The sequence below is a fragment of the Aegilops tauschii genome, chromosome 2 (assembly GCF_002575655.3).
Source record: "Aegilops tauschii subsp. strangulata cultivar AL8/78 chromosome 2, Aet v6.0, whole genome shotgun sequence".
In the NCBI taxonomy this organism is placed as follows: Eukaryota; Viridiplantae; Streptophyta; class Magnoliopsida; order Poales; family Poaceae; genus Aegilops; species Aegilops tauschii.
Window position 1 is genome coordinate 360107022 of NC_053036.3, and position 12300 is coordinate 360119321.

The following is a 12300-nucleotide window of genomic DNA, read 5'->3' on the forward strand; positions in this document are numbered from 1 at the left end:
ATGTGGTACGGTAAGTAAACTGACTCCAAAACAGTTTTTATGGAAATATTTCTCTGTTTTGGAATATTTAGAAAAATAAGAAGCAGTCCGGGAAGGACACGAGGCCTCCACGAGGGTGGAGGGCGCGCCTTACCCTACTGGGCGCGCCCCCCTACCTCGTGGGCACCTCGTGTGCTCTCCGGACTCCGTTTTCTTGCACGTTACGTATTTTGGTCGGTAAAAATTCATTATATAATCTCCCGAAGGTTTTGACTCCTATATCACGTAAATATTCTCTGTTCTTGTTTCGAGCTGTTGCTGCTGCAGATTAGAGCAAGATGTCTTCTCAAGAGTCAGTTGGGGAGAGCCGGGTGTCTCATCCGGCATCGGAACCAAGGACAAACAGCGATGCTGACCACTTTGGGCCAGCAATGGAGGAAGAGATGGAGGCTGATTTGATGAGGATAGATGCCATGGAGGATCAAGAAGTCACTTCTCGCTTCCGAGTTGGGTTCACGATGGGAGAACTACAGAGCTCAGCCATTCCAAACTCGGTTATCCCTTCCAATGTTAGATTTCTTTCTTATGAAAATATGAAGAAGAGTGTCACTTGTTCTCCCGCAGCTATGCAACACCCTTGGGTGCAAGGAGCTTTAGCCGTTACAGGAAAGCTTCGTAAGGAAGTAATGGACCTCAAGCAGCAAGTCAACAAGCTTGAGGAGGAGAATCGTATCCTGAGGGGCATCATCACCAAGAATATCGCACCATCACCTCCGAAGAAGGAGACATAATCACATGGGTATGGGCACTCCCCTTGGCAACTGCCAAGCTTGGGGGAGATGCCTCGATATCGTATCGCAACCACATCTCCTATCTTTACCGTTTTTCTTAGTTCGATCCTATTAGTAGTATCTTGATCTAGTAGAATAAAAGTTTTGGTATGCTCTAGTTTTGAGTTTTACTTTACGATCCCTTCTATGTAATCGAGTCCGTGAGCTATATAATAAAGATTAGTGTTGAGTCAAGGGCTTGATTATCTTGCTATGATCTTGAGTGAATAAAAGAAAAGAGAAAAGAATAAAAAGAAACATAGGGATCATATTGATTTTATGGATAGTAATGACTTCACATAGAAAGAGTATGATGATTAAAAATTGTTGAGAGTTGACAAACATAGCTTTGGTCATCGTTGCAATTAATAGGAAGTAATAAAGAAAGAGAGGTTTCACATATAAATATACTATCTTGGATATCTTTTATGATTGGGAGCACTCATTAAAATATGACATGCAAAAGAGTTGATGTTGGACAAGGAAGACAACGTAATGGGTTATGTTTTCTTATATCTGAGATAAAGTATATTATCATGGATCATCCAACATGTTGAGCTTGCCTTTCCCCCTCATGCTAGCCAAATTCTTTGCACCAAGTAGAGATACTACTTGTGCTTCCAAATACCCGTAAACTAGTTTTGCCATGAGAGTCCACCATACCTACCTATGGATTGAGTAAGATCCTTCAAGTAAGTTGTCATCGGTGCAAGCAATAAAAATTGCTCTCTAAATATGTATGATTGATTGGTGTGGAGGAAATAAGCTTTATACGATCTTGTGATGTGGAAGTAATAAAAGCGACAGACTGCATAATAAAGGTTCATATCACAAGTGGCAATATAAAGTGACGTTCTTTCGCATTAAGATTTTGTGCATCCAACCCTCAAAGCGCATGGCAACCTCTGCTTCCCTCTGCGAAGGGCCTATCTTTTACTATTATCTTCTACCTTATGCAAGAGTCATGGTGATCTTCACCTTTCCTTTTTATATTTTATCCTTTGGCAAGCACAGGGTGTTGGAAAGATCCTGATAGATATATCTAATTGGATGTGGGTTAGCATGAACCATTATTGTTGACATTACCCTTCAGGTAAAAGGTTGGGAGGCGAAACTATAAGCCCCTATCTTTCTCTGTGTCCGATTAAAACTCCGTAACCACAAGTATTGCGTGAGTGTTAGCAATTATGAAAGACTAAATGATAGTTGAGTATGTGGACTTGCTAGAAAGCTCTGACATAGACTCTTTCTGATGTTATGATAAATTGCAATTGCTTCAATGACTGAGATTATAGTTTGTTAGTTCTCAATAAAGTTTCGGATTCATACTTTACATTGTGAATAGATTATTACTTGAGCATAAGCAATCATATGACAATATCCATATATGTTGCTGTTATGAGAATAATCATGATGCCCTCATGTCCGTATTTTATTTTATCGACACCTCTACTTCTAAACATGTGGACATATTTATCATTTTCGGCTTTCGCTTGAGGACAAGCGAGGTCTTAGCTTGGGGGAGTTGATACGTCCATTTTGCATCATGCTTTTATATCGATATTTATTGCATTATGGGCTGTTATTACACATTATGTCACAATACTTATGCCTATTCTCTCTTATTTTACAAGGTTTACATAAGGAGGGAGAATGCCGGTAGCTGGAATTCTGGGCTGGAAAAGGAGCAAATATTAGAGACCTATTCTGCACAACTCCAAAAGTCCTGAAACTCCACGAAAGTTATTTTTGGTAATAATAAAAAATATTGAGCGGAAGAAGTACGTCAGGGGGGCCCACCTGGCCACGAGGGTGGGGGGGGGCGCGCCCTACCCCCCAGGGCGTGCCCCCCTGCCTCGTGGGCCACCTGTTGGCCCTCCGGTGGCCATCTTCTGCTATATGAAGTCTTTTGTCCGAAGAAAAATCATAAGCAACCTTTCGGGACGAGACTCCGCCGCCACGAGGCGGAACCTTGGCGGAACCAATCTAGGGCTCTGGCAGAGCTGTTCTGCTGGGGACACTTCCCTCCGGGAGGGGGAAATCATCGCCATCGTCATCACCAACGCTCCTCTCATCGGGAGAGGGCAATCTCCATCAACATCTTCACCAGCACCATCTCCTCTCAAACCCTAGTTCATCTATTGTATCCAATTCTTGTCTCCAAGTCTGGGATTGGTACCTGTAGGTTGCTAGTAGTGTTGATTACTCCTTGTAGTTGATGCTAGTTGGTTTATTTGGTGGAAGATCATATGTTCAGATCCTATATGCATATTAATACCCCTCTGATTATGAACATGAATATGCTTTGTGAGTAGTTACGTTTGTTCCTGAGGACATGGGAGAAGTCTTGCTATTAGTAGTCATGTGAATTTGGTATTCGTTCGATATTTTGATGAGATGTATGTTGTCTATCTCTAGTGGTGTTATGTGAACGTCGACTACATAACGCTTCACCATTATTTGGGCCTAGAGGAAGGCATTGGGAAGTAATAAGTAGATGATGGGTTGCTAGAGTGACAGAAGCTTAAACCCTAGTTTATGCGTTGCTTCGTAAGGGGCTGATTTGGATCCATATGTTTCATGCTATGGTTAGGTTTACCTTAATACTTTTGTTGTAGTTGCGGATGCTTGCAATAGAGGTTAATCATAAGTGGGATGCTTGTCCAAGTAAGGGCAGCACCCAAGCACCGGTCCACCCACATATCAAATTATCAAAGTACCGAACGCGAATCATATGAACATGATGAAAACTAGCTTGACGATAATTCCCATGTGTCCTCGGGAGCGCTTTTCTCTATATAAGAGTTTGTCCAGGCTTGTCCTTTGCTACAAAAAGGATTGGGCCACCTTGCTGCACTTTATTTACTTTTGTTACTTGTTGCTCGTTACAAATTATCCTATCACAAAACTATCTGTTACCTATTATTTCAGTGCTTGCAGAGAATACCTTGCTGAAAACCGCTTATCATTTCCTTCTGCTCCTCGTTGGGTTCGACACTCTTACTTATTGAAAGGACTATGATAGATCCCCTATACTTGTGGGTCATCAGCGCCGCGGGCTCCCTCACTCCGGCTGACACCGCCGCTCGCTCGCCCGCGACGGCTGCCTCCGGCGGTAGGAGGCGGGGTAGGGTTGTTGGGGAACATAGTATTTCATAATTTTCCTACGATCACGCAAGATCTATCTAGGAGAAGCATAGCAACGAGCGGGGAGAGTGTGTCCACGTAACCTCGTAGACCGAAAGTGGAAGCATTTAGTAACGCTGTTGATGTAGTCGAACGTCTTCGCGATCCAACCGATCCCAGTACCGAACATACCGCACCTCCGCGATAAGCACACATTCAGCTCGGTGACGTCCCTCGAACTCTTGATCCAGTTGAGGCCGAGGGAGAGTTCCATCAGCACGATGGCGTGGCAATGGTGATGATGAAGTTTATCGGCGCAGGGCTTCGACTAAGCACTACGACGATATGACTGAGGTGTGTAACTGTGGAGGGGGCACCGCACACGGCTAAGAGAAACTTTTGTGTGCCTTTGGGGTGCCCCCTCCCACATATATAAAGGGGGAGGAGAGGAGGCCGGCCATAGGTGTGGCGCGCCAAGGGGGGAGTCCTACTTGGACTCCCGGTCCAAGTAGGATTCGCCCCCCCTTTCCTATTTCCGCAAGGAGAAGGGGGGAAAGAGGAGGAGGAGAGAAGGAAAGGGGGGCCACCCCCCAACCCTAGTCCAATTCGGATTGGGCTTGAGGGGGGCGCGCGCCTCCACCTGGCTTCCGCCTCCTCTCTTCCACTAGGGCCCATGAAGGCCCATTAACCCCCCGGGGGGTTCCGGTAACCCCCCGGTACTCCGGAAAATGCCCGAACCTATCCGAAACCATTCCGGTGTCCAAATATAGCCTTCCAATATATCAATCTTTATGTCTCGATCATTTCGAGACTCCTCGTCATGTCCATGATCTCATTCGGGACTCCGAACAAACTTCAGTACATCAAATCACATAACTCATAATACAAATCGAACGTTAAGCGTGCGGACCCTACGGGTTCGAGAACTATGTAGACATGACCAAGACACATCTCCGGTCAATAACCAATAGCGGAACCTGGATGCTCATATTGGTTCCTACATATTCTACGAAGATCTTTATCGGTCAAACCGCATAACAACATACGGTGTTCCCTTTGTCATCGGTATGTTACTTGCCCGAGATTTGATCGTCGGTATCATCATACCTAGTTCAATCTCGTTACTGGCAAGTCTCTTTACTCGTTCCATAATGCATCATCCTATAACTAACTCATTAGTCACATTGCTTGCAAGGCTTATAGTGATGTGCATTATCGAGAGGGCCTAGAGATACCTCTCTGATACACGGAGTGATAAATCCTAATCGCGATCTATGCCAACTCAACAAACACCATCGGAGACACCTGTAGAGCATCTTTATAATCACCCAGTTACGTTGTGACATTTTATAGCACACAAGGTGTTCCTCCAGTATTCGGGAGTTGCATAATCTCATAGTCTGAGGAACATGTATAAGTCATGAAGAAAGCAATAGCAGAAAAACTAAACGATCATTATGCTAAGCTAACGGATGGGTCTTGTCCATCACATCATTTTCTAATGATGTGATCCCGTTCATCAAATGACAACACATGTCTATGGCTAGGAAACTTAACCATCTTTGATTGCTGTCCAGTGAACATATCCTTAGTCCTTTTCAGGTATTTCAGGATGTTCTTGACTGATGTCCAGTGATCCACTCCTGGATTACTTTGGTACCTCCCTGCTAAACTAATAGCAAGGCACACCTCAGGTCTGGTACACAGCATTGCATACATGATAGAACCTATGGCTGAGGCATAGGGAATGAGTTTCATTTTCTCTCTATCTTCTGCAGTGGTCGGGCATTGAGTCTGACTAAACTTCACACCTTGTAACACAGGCAAGAACCCTTACTTTGCCTGATCCATTTTGAACTTCTTCAAAACTTTATCAAGGTATGTGCTTTGTGAAAGTCCAATTAAGCATCTTGATCTATCTCTATAGATCTTGATGCCTAATATTTAAGCAGCTTCACCGAGGTCTTTCATTGAAAAATTCTTATTCAAGTATCCTTTTATGCTATCCAGAAATTCAGTATCATTTCCGATCGACAATATTTCATCCACATATAATATCAGAAATGCTACATAGCTCCCACTCACTTTCTTGTACATACATGCTTCTCCAAAAGTCTGTATAAAACCATATGATTTGATCACACTATCAAAGCGTATATTCCAACTCCGAGAGGCTTGCACCAGTCCATAAATGGATCGCTAGAGCTTGCACACTTTGTAAGCACCTTTTGGATTGACAAAACCTTCTGGTTGCATCATATACAACTCTTCTTTAAGATATCCATTAAGGAATGCAGTTTTGACATCCATTTTCCAAATTTCATAATCATAAAATGCGGCAATTGCTAACATGATTCGGACAGACTTAAGCATCACTACGGGTGAGAAAGTCTCATCGTAGTCAACTCCTTGAACTTGTCAAAAACCTTTCGCAACAAGTCGAGCTTTGTAGACAGTAACATTACCGTCAGCGTCAGTCTTCTTCTTGAGGATCCATTTATTCTCTATGGCTTGCCGATCATCGGGCAAGTCAACCGAAGTCCACACTTTGTTCTCATACATGGATCCCATCTCAGATTTCATGGCCTCAAGCCATTTCGCGGAATCTGGGCTCATCATCACTTCCTCATAGTTCGTAGGTTCATCATGGTCAAGTAACATGACTTCCAGAACAGGATTACCATACCACTCTGGTGCGGATCTTACTCTGGTTGACCTACGAGGTTCAGTAGTAACTTGATCCGAAGTTTCATGATCATCATCATTAGCTTCCTCACTAATTGGTGTAGGAATCACTGGAACTAATTTCTGTGATGGACTACTTTCCAATTCGGGAGAAGGTACAATTGCCTCATCAAGTTCTACTTTCCTCCCACTCACTTCTTTCGAGAGAAACTCCTCTAAAAAGGATCCATTTTTAGCAACGAATATCTTGCCTTCGGATCCGTGATAGAAGGTGTACCCAAAAATTTTCTTTGGGTATCCTATGAAGGCACATTTTTCCGATTTGGGTTCGAGCTTATCAGCTTGAAGCTTTTTCACATAAGCATCGCAGCCCCAAACTTTAAGAAACGACAACTTGGGTTTCTTGCCAAACCACAGTTCATATGGTGTCGTCTCAACGGATTTAGATGGTGCCCTATTTAACGTGAATGCAGCCATCTAAAGCATAACCCGAAAACAATAGAGGTAAATCAGTAAGAGACATCATAGATCGCACCATATCTAATAAAGTGCGGTTACGACATTCGGACACACCATTACGCTGTGGTGTTCTAGGTGGCATGAGTTGCGAAACTATTCCGCATTGTTTCAAATGAAGACCAAACTCATAACTCAAATATTCACCTCCATGATCAGATCGTAGAAACTTTATTTTCTTGCTACGATGATTTTCCACTTCACTCTGAAATTCTTTGAACTTTTCAAATGTTTCAGACTTATGTTTCATCAAGTAGATATACCCATATCTGCTCAAATCATCTGTGAAGGTGAGAAAATAACGATACCCGCCGCGAGCATCAACACTCATTGGATTGCATACATCAGTATGTATTATTTCCAATAAGTCTGTTGCTCACTCCATTGTTCCAGAGAACGGAGTCTTGGTCATCTTGCCCATGAGGCATGGTTTGCAAGCATCAAGTGATCCATAATCAAGTGATTCCAAAAGCCCATTAGCATGGAGTTTCTCCATGCGCTTTACACCAATATGACCTAAACGGCAGTGCCACAAATAAGTTGCACTATCATTATTAAACTTGTATCTTTTGGTTTCAATACTATGAATATGTGTATCACTACTATCGAGATTCAATAAAAATAGACCACTCATCAAGGGTGCATGACCATAAAAGATATTACTCATATAAATAGAACAACCATTATTCTTTGATTTAAATGAATAACCGTCTCGCATCAAACAAGATCCAGATATAATGTCCATGCTTAACGCTGGCACATTATAACAATTATTCAGGTCTAAAAGTAATCCCGAAGGTAGATGTAGAGGTAGCATGCCGACCGCGATCACATCGACTTTGGAACCATTTCCCACGCGCATCATCACCTCGTCCCAATCTTCGCTTAATCCGTAGCCACTGTTTCGAGTTGCAAATATGAGCAACAGAACCAGTATCAAATACCCAGGCGCTACTACGAGCATTAGTAAGGTACACATCAATGACATGTATGTCAAATATACCTTTCACTTTGCCATCCTTCTTATCCGCCAAATACTTGGGGCAGTTCCGCTTCCAGTGACTAGTCCCTTTGCAGTAGAAGCACTTAGTCTCAGGCTTAGGTCCAGACTTGGGCTTCTTCACTTGAGCAGCAACTTGCTTGCCGTTCTTCTTGAAGTTCCCCTTCTTCCCTTTACCCTTCTCTTGAAACTGGTGGTCTTGTTGACCATCAACACTTGATGCTCCTTCTTGATTTCTACCTCCGCAGCCTTTAGCATTGCGAAGAGCTCGGGAATTATCTTATCCATCCCTTGCATATTAAAGTTCATCACGAAGCTTTTGTAGCTTGGTGGCAGTGATTGAAGAACTCTATCAATGACACTATCAACAGGAAGATTAACTCCCAGTTGAGTCAAGTGATTGTGGTACCCAGACATTCTGAGTATGTGTTCACTGACAGAACTATTCTCCTCCATTTTGCAGCTATAGAACTTATTAGAGACTTCATATCTCTCATTCTGGGTATTTGCTTGAAATATTAACTTCAACTCCTGGAACATCTCATATGCTTCATGACGTTCAAAACGACGTTGAAGTCCTGGTTCTAAGCCGTAAAGCATGGCACACTGAACTATTGAGTAGTCATCAGCTTTGCTCAGCCAGACGTTCATAGCGTTCGGAGTTGCTCCTGCATTGGGTTTGGCACCCATCGGTGCTTCCAGGACGTAATTCTTCTGTGCAGCAATGAGGATAATCCTCAAGTTACGGACCCAGTCCGTGTAGTTGCTACCATCATCTTTCAACTTAGCTTTCTCTAGGAACGCATTAAAATTCAAAGGAATAGTAGCACAGGCCATTTATCTACAACAACATAGACATGCAAAATACTATCAGGTACTAAGTTCATGATAAATTAAAGTTCAATTAATCATATTACTTAAGAACTCCCACTTAGATAGACATCCCTCTAGTCATCTAAATGATCACGTGATCCATATCAACTAAACCATGTCCGATCATCACGTGAGATGGAGTAGTTTTCAATGGTGAACATCACTATGTTGATCATATCTACTATATGATTCACGCTCGACCTTTCGGTCTCAGTGTTCCGAGGCCATATCTGCATATGCTAGGCTCGTCAAGTTTAACCCGAGTATTCTGCGTGTGCAAAACTGGCTTGCACCCATTGTATGTGAATGTAGATCTTATCACACCCGATCATCACGTGGTGTCTCGGCACGACGAACTTTAGCAACGGTGCATACTCAGGGAGAACACTTATACCTTGAAATTTAGTGAGAGATCATCTTATAAGGCTACCGCCGTACTAAGCAAAATAAGATGCATAAAGGATAAACATCACATGCAATCAATATAAGTGATACGATATGGCCATCATCATCTTGTGCCTTTGATCTCCATCTCCAAAGCACCGTCATGATCACCATCGTCACCGGCTTGACACCTTGATCTCCATTGAAGCATCGTTGTCGTCTCACCAACTATTGCTTCTACGACTATCGCTACCGCTTAGTGATAAAGTAAAGCAATTACATGGCGATTGCATTTCATACAATAAAGTGACAACCATATGGCCCCTGCCAGTTGCCGATAACTGTTACAAAACATGATCATCTCATACAACAATTTATATATCATCACGTATTGACCATATCACATCACAACAAGCCCTGCAAAAACAGGTTAGATGTCCTCTACTTTGTTGTTGCAAGTTTTACGTGGCTGCTACGGGCTTCTAGCAAGAACCGTTCTTACCTACGATTCAAAACCTCAACGATTTTTCGTCCAGTGTGTTGTTTTAACCTTCAACAAGGACCGGGCGTAGTCAAACTCGATTCAACTAAAGCTGGAGAAACAGACACCCGCTAGCCACCTGTGTGCGAAGCACGTCGGTAGAACCAGTCTCATGAACGCAGTCATGTAATGTCGGTCTGGGCCGCTTCATCCAACAATACTGCCAAATCAAAGTAAGACGTTGTTGGTAAGCAGTATGACTATTATCGCCCACAACTCACTTTGTTCTACTCGTGCATATAACATCTACGCATAGACCTGGCTCGGATGCCACTGTCGGGGAACGTAGTATTTCAAAAATTTCCTACGATCACGCAAGATCTATCTAGGAGAAGCATAGCAACGAGCGGGGAGAGTGTGTACATGTACCATCATAGACCGAAAGCGGAAGCGTTTAGTAACACGGTTGATGTAGTTAAACGTCTTCGTGATCCAACCGATCCAAGTACCGAATGTACGGCACCTCCGCGATCAGCACACGTTCAGCTCAGTGAAGTCCCTCGAACTCTTGATCCAGTTGAGGCCGAGGGAGTTCCATCAGCACGACGGCGTGGCGACGGTGATGATGAAGTTTATCGGCGCAGGGCTTCGCCTAAGCACTACGACGATATGACCGAGGTATGTAACTGTGGAGGGGGGCACCGCACACAGCTAAGAGAAACTTTTGGGTGCCCCCTCCCACGTATATAAAGGGGGGGAGGAGAGGAGGCCAGCCATAGGTGTGGCGCGCCAAGGGGGGAGTCTTACTTGGAATCCCGATCCAAGTAGGATTCGCCCCCCCCTTCCTATTTCCACAAGGAGAAGGTGGGAAAGAGGAGGAGGAGAGAAGGAAAGGGGGCCGCCCCCCAACCCTAGTCCAATTTGGATTGGGCTTGCGGGGGCACACGCCTCCACTTGGCTACTGCCTCCTCTCTTCCACTAGGGCTCATGAAGGCCCATTAACCCCCCGGGGGGTTCCGGTACCCCCCGGTACTCCGGAAAATGCCCGAACCTATCCGAAACCATTCCGGTGTCCAAACATAACCTTGCAATATATCAATCTTTATATCTCGACCATTTCGAGACTCCTCGTCATGTCTGTGATCTCATCCGGGGCTCCGAACAAACTTCAGTACATCAAATCACATAACTCATAATACAAATCGTCATCGAACGTTAAGCGTGCGGACCCTGCGGGTTCGAGAACTATGTAGACATGACCGAGACACATCTCCGATCAATAACCAATAGCGGAACCTGGATGCTCATATTGGTTCCTACATATTCTACAAAGATCTTTATCGGTCAAACCGCATAACAACATACGTTGTTCCCTTTGTCATCGGTATGTTACTTGCCCGAGATTCGATCGTTGGTATCATCATACCTAGTTCAATCTCGTTACTGGCAAGTCTCTTTACTCGTTCGGTAATGCATCACCTCATAACTAACTCATTAGTCACATTGCTTACAAGGCTTGTAGTGATGTGCATTACCAAGAGGGCCCAGAGATAGCTCTCCGATACACGGAGTGACAAATCCTAATCTCGATCTATGTCAACTCAACAAACACCATCGGAGACACCTGTAGAGCATCTTTATAATCACCGAGTTACGTTGTGATGTTTGATAGTTCCTCCGGTATTCGGGAGTTGCATAATCTCATAGTCTTAGGAACATGTATAAGTCATGAAGAAAGCAATAGCAGAAAACTAAACGATCATTATGCTAAGCTAACGGATGGGTCTTGTCCATCACATCATTTTCTAATTATGTGATCCCGTTCATCAAATGACAACACATGTCTATGGCTAGGAAACTTAACCATCTTTGATTAATGAGCTAGTCAAGTAGAGGCATACTAGGGACACTTTGTTTGTCTATGTATCCACACATGTACTAAGTTTCCGGTTAATACAATTCTAGCATGAATATTAAACATTTATCATGATATAAGGAAATATAAATAATAACTTTATTATTGCCTCTAGGGCATATTTCCTTCAAGGGTGGGTGGGTCGTGGGTGCATTGGGTGACGATACGCATCGTACCTATAGGGCGCGTCACGCCTCATAAGGGCGATAGTAACAGAATAATATTTTGTTACTATTTACATAATAGTCCAGTCCTATATATAGAGAAAATACATCTTATCATCCGGTGGTAGTTACCCCACATGTCTCATATAATATCATGTAGTAGTATATATACACTACTTTATCATTCTACATATATTCAAATACTATATCTAAGAAATTTCAAAGCAAGTTACGCGAAAAAATGCATATGAGCCCATAGTTTTTGTTATATTTATGAAATATGTACATATTTGTACGGAAAAAAGAGTAGGTATATAATACCTAAACATTGTTATATACTAAATACT